This window comes from Eumetopias jubatus, unplaced genomic scaffold (assembly GCF_037043125.1).
Source record: "Eumetopias jubatus isolate StellerSeaLion01/CBP00866 unplaced genomic scaffold, mEumJub1_p1.0 scaffold_6, whole genome shotgun sequence".
Lineage (NCBI taxonomy): Eukaryota > Metazoa > Chordata > Mammalia > Carnivora > Otariidae > Eumetopias > Eumetopias jubatus.
In genome coordinates, this window is record NW_028274812.1 from 71,944,320 (window position 1) to 71,960,112 (window position 15,793).

At 41.2% G+C, this 15,793-nt stretch overlaps 1 pseudogene; it reads right to left on the reverse strand.

Moving 5' to 3' along the window:
• Positions 1–6,172: 6,172 nt before the first annotated feature.
• LOC114213070 (small ribosomal subunit protein uS5 pseudogene) lies at positions 6,173–7,034 on the reverse strand (annotated as a pseudogene).
• Between the last annotated feature and the right edge of the window lie 8,759 nt (positions 7,035–15,793).

Here is a 15,793-nt window from a genome sequence, read left to right on the forward strand (position 1 = left end):
ACAGGTTTGAGGATTATTGCTCAGATGTTTGGTAGAATGTTGCTCAATTCGGATTTCTCCCAGTTAGATAGGACATACGGATTTTGGGGAGGCTGACCACAGAAGTAAAGTGCCATTCTCATCACATCATATTGAGGGCACATGACTTATCACTGTTAACATTAGCCTTGATCATCTGGCTGAAGTAGTATTCGTCAGGTACAGTTATATTTTGTTCCCCTTTCCGTACTGTCCTCTTCGGGAGGGGGTCACTATGCATGGTCTACACTTAAGTGATGGGGAGTTATGCTCTATCTCCTTCAGGGGACACTATCCATATAGATGATTTCGAATCCAAATGGTAGTTTTCCTATTCTCTCTCATTTTTAATTTAGTCAATAATTTATTTATATCATTAAGGATTTATGGATATTTATTTTATACTTTGGGCTAGGATCCAATGCTACATTACTTACTTTGTTCCTAAAATTGTTCCAGCTTTGGCAATTGGGAACTCTATCAGTGGACTACGGTGTCTCTTTGACACAGCCCTATCATCGTGTTTTTTGAGGACACCCTTGCTTTCTGGAACTACAAGATGCTTTAAATTCATCTCATATATTTCCTGCCCCAGCCCTAGAATCAGCCATTTTTCTAAGGAGCCCAGTTCCTTTAATTGGAGAATGGTCTTGAAAACCAAGGTCTGGGCACTGAATGTGCTCATTGTTCCTGGGGGGCTAGTTGTATTTTTAAACTTTGGAATTTCCATGGTATCAGGAAAGAAGTAAACAGTTGTGATGGTTGTACACGTGGTCTGTGTGGATCATAGATCAACAAAGAAATTTCCAGCAACCTTGGTACCTGGAGCACAAAATCTGAGAGAGTTTTTAGATTAAAAGTTGAAGATCTTCTGGGCAATTAAGGATTGACTTTCTGGGCTGGGGGTGAAGACTTTTGTTTTGAGAAGTAGGAAATGTTCCAAATTTCAGGAGATGAATTTCCTGAGATTGAGAAGGCATAGAAGTACCCATTTCCATGATATTGGAGGCCTGCATCCTACTTGTATATAGACCTCGAGAGGTGGCAGAACCTTATATGGTGCCTGTGTGGGTAGCCTACTATGTGTGGGGGACTTGGGTGCCTCAGAAGTCCCCACAGCAGAGTTGGCACCAGGAAAACATAGTGACAGCGGGACAAGACATCTTCAGTGGTCTGTATCATCTGGGACAGGAGAATGGCCTGAGAATAAGGGCTTTCTCTCATGTCTTTCTGGAGTTCACAAGCCCTGAGTTCACTTACGCTTCTCTTGTGTGTTTATTCCAAAAAGCAATATTTATTTCTTTTTAAAAAGTACAAACCAGCCAGCCTAAACTTTAGGAAGTGTGTCTATATACTTCTGTTTCAGTTCCACCAGTTTCCTGTTTTCTATGTGCCTTTTTTTGGGGGAAACATATCTAACAAACATTGAAACCACAGATAAATGTGATTGCTAGAATGTCCCCATGTTCGGCCAACTGGAACAAGGTCAGGAGGTTGGGGGTAACAAGAGAAATTAAAATCAAGTGGAGCCTGGTTACTATTGCTGCATAAGAAATCACCCCAAACACATTGGCTCAAAACAGCATTTTATTTGCTTACAATTTGGGAGCAAATACTTTAAGAAGGGCTTGGGGAGGCAGTTTTAGCTTGGAATGTCTCACACATTTGCTTTCAGGTGTCAGCTAGGACTGCAGTCATTGAAGACTCAAGTCGACTGGACACATAATGGCTCACTCTCCTGGTGGCTAATGATAGCTGTCAGCAGGGAGCCCATCAGGAGCTGTCAGTTGGAGCACTGGCGCCTGAGCTCCCTAGCATGGTGATCTCAGAATCGGTAGATTTCTTACATGTGGTGGCTAGCTTCACCAGAGTGAGCATCCCAGAAGGACCAGGTAGAGAATTGATGGTCTTTTCTTACTTAGCTGAGGAAGTCAGAGTATAATTTATTCCTACTCTATTGATCTAGGCAGTCACAAACACATCTAGATTTAAAGAAAGAGGACATATACCCCACCTTAAGGTGGGAGTAGTATATAATCTGGGGACTAGATTTTAAAATTGCCGTAAGCAATAAGTGTTTCCAACTTTAAATATATTTCTTACCCTAGTCTGTGTGTGTCTATCTACTGTTTGAATTTTGATTTTTGAATGTCATAGAACAATTTTCACTTGTCTCATATCTTTGAAACATGGGTTCAGGGGCGAGTCATAAGAGAGACAAGGCAGTGGATGGCTTGGCAGGTGTAACTCAGGGGGTGTGCACAAGGCATGGCAGTGCATGAGGCTTGGTGAAGAGCACAGGTTCTGGTGAGCCCCAGCTCTGCCACTTGCTGGCTATGTGGCAATGACCAAGCGACTTAATGTCTAGAAGTTGACATTTTTCTTATCTGTAAAATGAGGATAATTGTAGTCTTCATTCATTAATTTATTCAGGCAATTATTGAGCATCTATTTTGCACCAAATTTACAGCATTGTAGTGAGAATTATTCATGAGAAGCACTTGTAACAGTGCCTGGAACATGGCTACAACTCAATAAATGTTTTAATTATTACTATTATTATAGGTAGTAGTAATATTTTGGCAACATGATGTAGATGAGGAGGTAGATGAACCTGCGATTCAGACTGACAACCATCCAGTAGGCCAGAGGAACCAGCATTATGGTCAACATGAACTGTGGAGCTATTCCTAAGGTTGATAAAATTCTGTTTCAGGGAAGGAGAAGGCTAGTCTTAAGGTGATCTGGGTGTTTAGTGCATTCATTCATATTTTTCTATTGCTTGCACTTCTAAACATGGCGTCTCTCAACATTTGATAATTTACATTTTTTTAAAGAATTATTTATTTATTTGAGAGAGAGAGCCGGGGCGGGGGGAGGCAGAGGAGAGGGAGAGAGAGAATCTCAAGCAGACTTCTTGCAGGGCATGGAGCCTGATGTGGGGCTCGATCCCACCACCTGAGCTGAACCCAAGAGCTAGCTGCTCAACCGACTGAGACACGCAGGCATCCTGATAATTTAATTTTAACAATTCTGTTTTTCTGTGTCAATTTCAGTAATATAGTGTTCAATAGACCATCCTTATAGAATCTGGTGTAGGAAAATGTAAATTAAGAACAAAATTCACAGCCTACTTATATTACTTTGTAGAGCAAAATTAGGTATAACTAGCTGATGTCATAATTTCTTAGCATTCCAAATGTTGACTCCAGTGACAGCTTGTTTTTGGTTTATTTCATTCCCTAAATGTTTTTGATACATTCTTATATTCTGGATATTCCTTTATTTACTTATTTTTATTCCCAAAGTCAACCTTTCTAGTGTTCAGGCATATTATAAAGTAGATTAGTAGGCTAGGCAGAAATAACTCACCTTGCACATTGGATGAAAACATTACGGCCAGTAGAGGGCATCAAGGAATTGTCCCAAGTACAGGTTTTGATAACACAAAAATATTGGTGTTTTAATTGCAGAACATTTTCAGCCAAAGCTTCTATACAAAAATGACTCCATGATGTAAATGTGTTCAAAGCGTCATGGTTACATTACTGGTGATAATTTGGGTCTTGGTCACTATAGACATGCCTTAGTTATACATTGTGAAGTAAGAGGAGCTCTTAACTCATGTCAAAATGGAAACTGTTGAATTTTGACATTCTTAGGAAAAATATAAAAGGTTAAATTTCAAAATAAATAGTGTAATTTCTAACTTTCAAAATAGGTATATACAGCCCCTTAGTGTCTTCATTTCCTCATCTTTTAAATGTGGGAGACTGAAGAAGTACTCTCCAAGGTCTTTTCCAGCTCTATCATAATGTGATGGCAAGTCTTCCTTCATCTTCTGGGAACAGCAGCTTGAAAGGGAGAATTCAGATGCATCCTTATCTCTCAGCCACTGGAGGGCTCCCGACATCAGATCAGAACTTGGATTAAAAGTACTATGTGGTTTGTGGACATTATGTGTCTGATTTCTTAGCGTTCTTAATCAAATTAGAGCCCCTCATTGCATTGTTAGGGAGTTTTAGAGACTTTCTGATTTCGTTTCCCATCCTGTTCAATCTCTTTCTCTCTTCTTCTCCCTCCTTCCCTTCTCTCTCCCTCTTTCCTCTCTCTCTGGTTTTGGGGCTCACCAAGCACCTTTTTGAGTATTAGGACATTTAATTTTCAGCACAAGCAGGTAGAGGGGCAGACGGAGAGGGAGAAGCAGACTCCCCACTGAGCAGGGAACCCGACTCTGGGCTGGATCCCGGGACTCCAGATCAGGACCTGAGCCGGAGGCAGACGCTTAACGGACTGAGCCACCCAGGCGCCACTTACCCTCATTTTTATAGATGAAGAAACTGAGGCTCTGCGAGGTTAGACAACTTCCTGATGTCACTCATTAATTTTGGGATGGAAATTGAAGTCCAGGCTTTCTTGCCCCATGTTCAATATTCTTTTGAGTCTACCAGAATAAGTCCACACTTAATTCCAAATATGTTGTTTGCTAGAAGTAACTTACTACAGTACAATTACTCATGAATATATTTTCAAGAATCATAAGATTCCAGAGGTGGAAGGAATTAGCTGTTCTAATTCCTCATTAGCAAAAATGCTGATGTCTCTGAGCATATCTCTATCCTTCATTTCATCTTGTCTCTTGTGTTGGTCTCATTAGCTCAGGCTCCTCCACATAGCAGAGAATATGGCCACTGGGTTCCTATTTTTATAATTCTCAGGGGCTGAAAAAAACTAAGAAAGGACTTTGGCCTCCTGGAGCCACATGAAATCCAAACTCCTGAAAGAACTGTTTCCAGAGAAACAGAGGTAAAATGGTTTTGGAGCAGGGGCTGTTGGCCCAGGGTGGGTGCCTCAGGGAAGATCTGTGGGCGGCTCCTTTATTGGAGGCGAGTCGATGAATGCAGCCAAGAGCAAGTGTAGACAAGGCCCCGAGAATTTAATGATGTTAAGGATTGATCTTCAGAAGTATCCTATAAGACATATTTTGGTTATCAATATAACAAAAGCCAAGGAAAACTATGCAAAACTATGATTCCTGGCTTTTCTTGACATGCATGATGTACCTCCTACCTGGGGCTCATCCCCTGCACTGAGGCATTTACCAGGACACACAGGGTTCAGAAGAACAGCTTTCTGAAAGGTAACAAGCTCACAGAATATGATCTCATAGAGCTCTAGAAGCCAGGCGAGCCATTTTTTAGGATGCTGACTTAGGTAGACATTTAAATATCTTCTGTTAATGATACAGGTATAAATTATGGAACTTAAAGACACATTTTAGATGTTATACCATATTAAAATGCAAAGTAAAGAGCATTTCCTTAGGGAAGAATCTTTCATTGATGTCTCCAGATTCCCTGCTTTATGTTTCTGTGTCTTGCTGTTGCATTTGTTAGGATTCTGGGTTTGCAGTATCCAATATTGTCAGATGTGAAGCAGCCTAACTAAATAAACAGGAGCAACTTCCTTCCTTTTTCCATTTCCTTTCCATTTCTCTTGGCCTATTATTTATTTATTTATCTATTTATTTATTTATTTATTTAAAGATTTATTTATTTATTTGAGAGAGAGAGTGCGAGCAGGAGAGGGGCATAGGGAGAGGGAGAGAATCCCAAGTAGACTCCCCGATGAGTGTGGAGCTGGGTGTGGGGCTCCATCCCACAACCCTGAGATCATGACCTGAGCCAAAATCAAGAGTCCAACACCCAACTGACTGAGCCTTTTTACATAAGGATTAGTTGAGGAGATGTGAGCCTATGGGATAAAGTGCTTTTATTTATAGGATGGTCAATAGAAGCATAAAAGCACATGGAAAATTATTTAAAAAGTACTAGTATAACTTAATTTGGGGTCAGGTGTTAAATATGAATTCCTCTACATTGTGCTGTGATCAAAAAAATGAGAACCTGAGAGATGAGATAAGTGCTCTGTCCTGGCTCTTGTCCTCTATACTTTTGGAGCTCAGCTTCTACATTTCTGCTTGCGGTTCCAAGTGTGGGTACTCTCATCCCCATTATCTTCTGTCCCAACTTGCTCAAAGATCAGCTCAGATTTTGTCTTTCAATCCCATCAGAATTCTGCAGATCTACATGTATTGTGCTTGTTATTTCTTTTTCTGTTCTTTTTTTTTTTTTCAAGTTTTAGTTCACTTTATTTTTCTTGTATAAAACTAGGTGGTAGCCACAGCTGGAGCCTGGGTCCTCTGCACAGAGACTCTGGTGTGGGTCTTCACAAGATGATCAGTGAATTCCTGACATGGAGACTTGGTGAACACTGTCTCCTTCCAGAGGTCAGGGGTGAGATAGCTGTAAGTCTTGGAGATGGCATCAAAAGTAGCCTTAGCGAAGTTCCCCAGCGTGGCAGTGCAGCCTCTGGCTGAAGTGTAGCAGTCGTCGATACCGGCCATCATCAGTAGCTTCTTGGGCACAGGGGCTGAAACAATGCCAGTGCCTCTGGGGGCGGGGATGAGACGCACCAGCACAGAGCCACAGCGGCCAGTCACCTTGCATGGGACAGTGTGAGGCTTGCCGATCTTGTTCCCCCAGTAGCCTCGCCTCACGGGGATGATGGAAAGCTTGGCTAGGATGATGGCCCCACGGATGGCAGTGGCGACCTCCTTGGAGCACTTGACACCCGGGCCGACATGTCCGTTGTAATCTCCGATGGCAACAAACGCCTTGAACCTGGTCCGCTGGCCAGCACGGGTCTGCTTTTGCACAGGCATGATTTTCAGAACCTCATCCTTGAGGGATGCTCCCAGAAAGAAATCAATGATCTCAGATTCCTTGATAGGCAGAGAGAAAAGATAGATCTCCTCTAGGGACTTGATCTTCATGTCCTTGACCAGGCGGCCCAGCTTGGTGACGGGGATCCACTCCTTGTCCTCGGCCTTGCCTCCACGAGCTCCGCGGCCTCGACCCCTGCCCCGACCACGGTCGCGACCGCGGCCCCGGATGCCGCTGCCGAAGCCTCCGCGGAAGCCGCCGCGGCCTCCCAGCACCGGCGTCATCCGCCATTTGGTGTTCTCTCGGAAAAAGTATTTTTCTGTTCTTAATTGCCATTGCTCAAATTATGAAATGTGGGACATGCAAGAGGTGTCATTCTCCTTCCAATTTCTCTTCAAATGGCTTTGGATGAAGATGCCCTAGACCATGTTACATGATTCTATGCCATGCAGGGTTTGGTCCCTAGACCAGCAGCATCAGCATCACTTGGGAAATTGTTAGAAATGCACAATCTCAGGTCCTACTTCAGACCTTCCATATTGGAAGTTGGAGAAATATTGCTCGTCACTGTACTTTAACCCACTGTATTGAAAACGCTACTTAAATTAACTCTTCCATTAGACTAAATTTTAATTTATGGAAAGAATCTGTATTATTTAGTTCACCATTGAATATCTGGGACCTAGCATAATTCCTGGCAGATAGTAGGTGCTCAGTAAATGTTTGTTAAACGATAAATGAATTGAATACCTGCTTGAGGAAGGGTTGTTTGCTTAACTGAGTTGTTAAGTGACCAGTGTGTTTAGAAGGACTCAGTGAAAGAGTAGGGCTAACAGTGGAGACAAATGAGTTGTGTAATTGATCTATTGTAATTTTCTAGAAAAGATTTTCTGCCCAGTTTACTATGATTAAGCAAGGGTAGACAATCTCCAACATGGGAAAAGGATTGGTCTGTTTGGCAGAGAAGGTGACTCTTGTTCTATTCTACTATATCCCCAAATGGTGGGATTCATGATCTGCGGCTGAAATTACTATACATTCTCTTTGGCAGTCTGAAACTTTGCTCTCTTTCAATTTAAAAAGGTCATCTTCTAGATAAGTCTATTGATTTGTCTGTCCTCTAATTTTATCTCTGAATTTCTTTTCCATCGCCCCCCACCTCTCCTTCTGCTCACTTTCCTTCTCTTTAGTACAGACTCTACCTTTTTTGCACCCTGGCTTATTCCATCACCTGTCAATCTGGTCTTCATTCTTCCATCCTCTTTCATTCAAGGATGCTTTCAAAACTTCAGGTCTGATCACGTTCTCCTTTGGTTAGAAACCTCAGGCAAGGTAGGATCTAATGTCCTTAGTGAGGCATTTGCGGTCCTTCATGGACAAGCCTGGATCACAAGCCTCCTTTCCCGCCTTTCTCCTTCCTACCCCATACGCTGGTTACTGCAGGCCACTTCTCATTCCCTGAACACCATTTGAATCTCCATGTCTCCATGCTTTTATTCATGCTGTTTATTGGTATGAATTGTCAGCCTACTTAATTCTTATATCATGTTCCAGTTCAAATTTTTAGTGAAGGCTCCTCTCCTCCTTCTCACACAGAACTGATGATTTCTTCTTCTATGTGCACATTGTATATATCTCTACAACGCAATGTATCACACTCTATGGTTTACTTGGCTTTCTCTTCCAAAAGACCATGTTTTTCTTAAGGGCTGGGGCTGTATCTTATTCACAAGATAATATGTTGCAAAGCTTGACACATAGATGTTAATAATATATGTGTGTTGAATGAACTTTATCTCCAATTATTTAGTAGACTAAATTTCACACACACATACCCTTGCTGGATTTTAGTAATTTCTTCTGGTTATTTTTATTAAGAAGGGGCTCATATCACTGGAAATATGCTCATTTGCTGGAGTATATTCAGATCTACAACATTTTATAAGATTCAGAGAGGTGATTCTATCCCCTAGGGTGCTTGTGACTGAGCTAAGCCTGGATGAGTACATAGTGGTCGTTAATGTCATGACTCTGCTCCCCTGTAGAGAGGCCAATGACAGGCTGCCCCAAGATGGACCTCATTGGCATATTGGTTTTAAATAAAAGTTACTTAAGAGACAGCCTGAGTAAGAAGGACACTTAGGCCCTTCTCTGTCCCCCTGAAAGCAGGAATTAAATCTCCCATGTGAAAGGTACCCCCCTGTACCAGGACATAAAGAGATGTTCTTATTACTAGAGATGGGAAGTTTAGAGCCAAGAAGACTGTATAAACAATACTTGTTACTTTTTTTTTTTTAAAGATTTTATTTATTTGACAGAGAGACACAGTGAGAGAGGGAACACAAGCAGGGGGAGCGGGAGAGGGAGAAGCAGGCTCCCCGCGGAGCAGGGAGCCCGATGCGGGGCTCCATCCCGGGACCCTGGGATCACGACCTGAGCCGAAGGCAGACGCTTAACGACTGAGCCACCCAGGCGCCCCAATACTCGTTACTTTTTAATAATTTTCTACCCGAGTCCAGCTTCTGTTTAGAACTTCTTACTCATTGGAGGTGCCTGGCTGGCTCCTTTGGTAGGGCACGCTACTCTTGATCTTGGGGTTGTTGGTTCCAGCCCCATGTTGGTTGTAGGGATCACATTAAAAAAAAAAAAAACCTTTTGAATTTCTTACTAATTGAAGCTCCCAAAGTTAAATTTTCTTTGTCTTGTCAATTCCTCAAAGATTTATTGTCTCATGTCTAAAAAGAATAAAAGCGTCCTGTCTTGGTCTTATTTTTAGATCTCAATTTCATTATTGGGCCTCCATGTACCCAAAATAAAACTTTGGTTTTTTACCTCCTGTTAATCTGTCTCATGTAAATTTAATTCTTAGTCCAATTGGAAGACCTGGAAGGTGGAGGAAGAATATTTTCTTCCCTCACCCAAAGCCCTCAAAACACCTGTTGAGGCTGCAAGTGTAACTGGTTCACAAACCCTCTAAGGATGACTGTTAGTACTTGTCATGAAAGGAATATTGGGTCTCCCCCAAATTCTTATATCATAACCTTCCTCAGCACTCTGCAAACCAGAAGAGAGTCTTTACCAGAACCCAAACATGCTGGAATCTTGATCTCAGACTTTGAGCCTCCCAGAACTGTGAGAAATAAACTTCTGTTGTCTCTAAGCCAACTGGCCTATGGTATTTTCATTATAGCAGCTCAAACAGACTAAGAGAGTACTTCGGTCTCTCTGTCCACTGCCCCCTCACCCCGTCCTTTCTATTCTTTCCCACTCCCAAGGCTAAGAATTAAGGAAATCAAAATCAGTTGCTCCTTGGGCAAAGGTAAGTTACTTTATCCCGGGAACCAAAGCAGAAAACAACAACAACAACAACTTAAAAATAAAAAACAATCTCTGAGGAATAGAATTGAAATTCATGGAGTAAAAATTAAATGGAAGAATTTAGTTTCATGAAGGCAACTGAGACATATCAGAGTAATGAAAACTGTGTACGTTTCCACGTTAGAAATGTCAATGGGAATGAAAAGACTTGAATCTTGTCCAATTGCCCTTATTGTCCAGATGGAGCCAGGGTGCTTGTTCCAGAATCTTACGGCTCAGAGACCTAGGAACTCTGTGTGTTCAGGATCCTTCCATTGGAAGAAAGAGAATAATGCCGGTTACCTTAAATAGTGGTGGTTGATTGCAGTGGTAACTCTTTGCAGTAAGAGAGAAAGGAGTCTCTAGAATATTCTCACAGCTAAACCTCAAGGACCTGGAGCAGAGTTCGGGAACTGGAAGATTGTCTGCGATTGTAAGTGGCAACTCTAAAGCACAGGCAACATTGTTAGTTTCTCAGCAGCAGGAATTAATTTAGCTTCATTCTTGTGCTTTGCCATGGATGCCAGTTGGCTGTTTTTTTTTTGTTTGTTTGTTTGTTTGTTTGTTTTGGCCTCACTTTCTTGTCTTTCTAGTTCTGCTTCCACTGATAACAGTATGACTCTGTATTTTTTGTTCAAATCCTTGAGCGGTAAGAATGTCATTATTGGGGTGCCTGGGTGGCTCAGTTGGTCAAGTATCCGAATCTCAATTTCAGCTTGGGTTGTGATCTCAGGGTTGTGAGACTGAGCCCTACATTGGGCTCCATGCTGGGCATGGAGCCTGCTTAAGATTCTCTCTCTCTGCTCCTCCCCCTGCCAAAAAAGAATGTCATTATCGCAAGCAATCACCTTCTGTGTGGGGTGAGCTTTCACACTAGACCACCCCATAGCACACAGACAGCATATAGCAGCATGTAGACCTGCAGTTCTTTGGTCAGATGCCCAACTGCCCTAAATAATCAGCTGCAGATAGGGGAGCTCAGGACAGGCAGGGGGATGCCCCATGGTGCCGCATAGTGAGTTATGCTTAAAGAAACACTTAGAGCTGCTTTTCTCAGTTGAAGCTGTGTCTTATGTAACACATTTAGAAGGAGTTTATGGGCAAGGCAGGCATTCTAAGGCAAGATCTCTCCAGTATAGACATATCTTGGAGGCTCTGATCATGATTCTTCTTAAGTATTACCAATGAAGTTGTTATCTTCATACCCTTCTATTCCAGTTTGTAGAATATCCAATAATTATACATGAAATGACATGGATACAGAGCACACCTGGCATTCATTTCTACTTATTTTAAAAAGATTTCATTATTTATTTGAGAGAGAGAGAGAACACAATTGGGGGAGGGGCAGAGGGAGAAGCAGGCTCCCACGGAGCAGGGAGCCCGACATGGGACTCAATCCCAGGACCCTGGGATCATGACCTGAGCTGAAGGCAGACGCTTAACCGACTGAGCCGCCCAGGCGTCCCCTGGCATTCATTTCTAACTGGACTCCTGTAACAGTTCTACCAATGACACCTGCCTGTATCAAACTTGCCTTTGCTTTCCTTATTAGAGTTGAAGGCATTTTTTTTTTTTTTATATCTAGATGCAAGTATGTGTGATTACAAAGGGCAGGTAGGCCTTAGTTTTTTGTTAGTGAGAAACAGATAAATAAGAAGTAATCAGGTAAAGTTGTCAGGTAACACTATTTACATTGTGGTCGTGCTTACTGTTCTTTATAAAATACTTCTTTGCCCATCCCCTCCAAAGTACCGGAATAGAGGATGACTGATAGTTTAGCATTTTTATGTAACTGCTTCATACCTCTGAATGCATATTTTATTAGCATCTTTCTTACTGATTTACACAGATACTTAAAAAAAAAAGATTTTATTTATTTGGATGTGGGGCTGGAAGTGGGGCTAGTTCCCAGGATCCTGAGATCATGACCTTAGCTGAAGTCAGATGCTTCACTGACTGAGCCACCCAGGCGCCCCACACAGATACTTTTGTTATATCGCCAACTTGTTCTCCTTTGCCATCCAAATGCTAACACGGGCTTGATGGCTTAACTGAGTAATTCATTTATTCATTTCCCAATCCCTACCGAGTGCTTAACCATGAACCAGAAACACTTGGGGTCACTGGTCTGCTTATTATAAGACTACTTATAAATCTACATTTTCCTCAGAGATCTGTTTCCATCCTCATTCCTTTGGATGTCTTCGTAAATTAGCTTTTCTTAAATTATCCCTTGATGTACCAACTGCTTGATACCATGAAAACTGGAAACACATGCCCTTAAGACCTTATTTCTTGTACCCATGTTGTTTATACACTTTCTCTGAAGAAACATCTGTTCTCCTCCATTCTTCAGAGTTTTTGGTATCACCCTCTTTTTCCTTAAGGTTCAGATGTGCGAAATGCTCTCCTCTGTCTTTTTCTCTCCCACCCCCTTAAGCAAAGGCAATGTTTATAACTCCCTCTGAAATGCTGCTTTATCAAAATAGAAAATAAATATAATCAGCTTTCTACAAATCTGCTCTTAAGATTTGGGTCTCGTAGTGGTTTTCCACCTGAATTATCTGCTCTCTTCCTCCCCTCCCTTCCTTTCTTTCCTTACAGAGATCCCAGTGCCTAGGACAATGCCAAACTCATGGCAGGTGCTCACTTGATGTTTGTGGACCTCAAACCACCATCAACATTATCTCCCCAACTTTGCTCTTTTCATTGCTGTGTTCTTGCTTTCTTCATATAATTGCTCTTATACCACTTTTTCTTTTTCAGTGAAAAACCTTTATAATCTACTCAAACTCATAGCAGATGGTTAATGTTCTTTTTTATTGCCTAAAACTCTGTTGATTTTATCTTCAAACTCCTCCTGTTGCTGTTTCTTTTGTATCATCATTGTCCTGATGCCCCCTTTCCTTAAAAAAAAATTAAATATTTGACAACTCCGTATGAAGATGTTCCCTTCTTAACCACAACATAGTTCCGCTTTTAAATTTCTTGAGGCCTGTAATCAATGTGTTCATTTCAATTAAATTCAACAGACGTGTAAGTTATATAAATTGAACTCCACCATGCACCACCCTCTGTGTTAGGTGCTAGGAGCTTCCAAGGAGCTGACAGATTACTTTTCTGAAACAATTTTCTTCTCCTAGTGACTCTCTTCTATTCTGAAGGAAACAATTTCAAACCATTTTCGTGGCAAGGCTGAAACCTGCTGTGTATTCTCCAAGGTGGGGTTTATGGGGAGAGAGGAGGGCGCTGGGATAATTTAGGGGTCCCAGGAATATCCAATGTCATCCTTCCTACCTTTGGAAATATCTTCTCCTTCTAGTGAGAGGTGCCTGAGATTCTCTTTCAATTCTACTCTGAAGTGACTTAGGTGAGACTATGTTTAGCCTCTGAAAAACTTTCCATCAAATAAGGATCTGAGTCAATCCTCAAGCCTCAATACCTCCTGGCTAATAGACATTGTATTGTGTCATTTTTCTCAATGATCTCTGCCAATGTCATGGGAGACTCTCTAACCAATGTGTTGTCTATATTTGTTGGCCTGACCCTCATTTTGATATTGGACAGATTCAAATTGGCCTTGAACCTCTGCAAACCTCCATGGCTTGCAATAAAAGTTCATAGCAGCACTTTTGCAATGCTTAGTCTTCTAAATTCTCAAATAATCCCTAGCCAACACCTGAATTAACATTATTAGGCTTCTGAGCATCCCATGTCGATGCTGGTACTCCTGAGTTTCTTAGCAGGTAGTGATATTCGTATTTTGGGTGTGGTAATTCTTTTTTGAGTGGGACTGTTTTTCTTTTCTTTTCTTTTTTTTTTTTTTTCCAAATGCAGGATTTAGCCTCCGTGCCTCGTACTACAAAATACCATTAGTGTTCTCTATTGCGATAACTAGACATGCCCGTACACACTCCCAAACACCTTTTAGAACTACTGTGTGTAGTGCTCAGACAGTTTCCCATCTCATTAATCACTTTTCCTTGTTTCCTGCTGATTATAGTCAATAATTTAGGCACGTTGCTTTTTCACGTGTTGCATATGGTTGTCCTTGAAAACCGAGCAAGATTTGATCCCATTCTTATATGCGATGCTTGTTGTTTTCTCAGCACTTTTAATTTAAAAAATTGCCTTTGCTTGTTTTTCCTTTGTAATCATATGCTCCTTTTCACTAATTTTTCTGATGCTCTTACAGCATTCACAAACACTGTACATATGGAGTTAGAAGTTGTTGTGTATAGAAGACCTTAAAAATCAAGCAAACACAGCAAACACACAGTAGACTGAGACCAGTGTGATGCTGGATATCTTGTGCTGGTAGCCAGAACAGTTGCTAAACCTCACTCTGGAACTTCCCTTATACATATCTAACAGAGTTTGCAAACTGAAATTCATGTGTATAGGAGGCTATACAGTTATCCAAAGCAGATAGTGGTAGCAATGCTCATAGGGGTTCTTATTGCTACCAGTTATAACCAAACACCTACCAGGTCTCCAAGGGAGTGACTTATACCCAAGAATTCTTTTACCAGGTACACAAATCAGGAAGTCCTAATTTATTCGTTAATGGGGGTGTTTGAAATGTCACCCCTGGGGTTTACTTTTAATCCTCTAATGTTTACACTAGAAAAACTAACCATATTAGAAGGAACCGTTACTCAAGTTTTAATTAAAAGCAGCAATGGTGGTCAATACCAGCTAGCACTACTGGTCAAATGAGTAAACCAAACAACAGATTTTTTTTTTCCCCAATGGGTTTGATTTATATTAGGAAATAGATACAGATTCTTCTTTGCTAAGGGCAAAGCTGGGTGTGAGAGAGTTGCATTTAATTAGGACTTATCTAGTAAATTGTAAATGCGTTAGTAAAAATGAGTAAGTGAAAATTACGCATGCATCTGTTTTTTTGTTTTTTATTTAATTAGACTCTTAACGTTTTAAAACGTTTAAAATTGCCAAGAGTTTTCAATGATGACATGTGGAAGATAATGGGAAAGCAAGTGAGTTGCTCATATAATTTCTAGATATTAGAGATATAATCATGATAAATACTGGATTTTCAGCATACGCACAATCTTAGTCTAGTCACCCATATTTTAAACCTCAACGTCATCATACATAGATCACCGGAGCTGGGTAGCCAATTAACTTGCTTGAAATACAGGAGCTGTACATACAGAAACCAATAACCCTTTGAGGTGGACTGTTCATTGTTCCCTTATATTCATTCTCTCTTTCTTCCTTTTATTATAATGTCCTCAATTTTAGCAAGGCATGTGGCTGCCCAACTAGAGATTTACTCTCTTATTCTCTTTTACAATTTGGTGTGGCCATGTGACCAATTATTGCCAATGGAGTGCAAGCAGAAGTTATGTGACCCATATAACTTCCTTAAAAGGAAACCACTCTCTACTTCTCTCTCTTACTTCCTATGGACCGGAATGTGGATGTAATGGTTCGTCAGCTTTGGCCATGCAGATGAGAACAAGCCCTGGGAGGAAGGAAGAACATCTTGTCCTGGATGTTGTGGAGCAGAGTCTCCTACTTACTCTGGGCAGCCCTCCTACCTCTTTACTGTCATGTGAGGGAGAAAGAAACTATATTGTTTGAACTACTATATTTGGAGGACCCCTTCTTTGAGAGCAGCTTAGCCTGAATCCTACTGAATAAAGTATATTGATTTATATTCA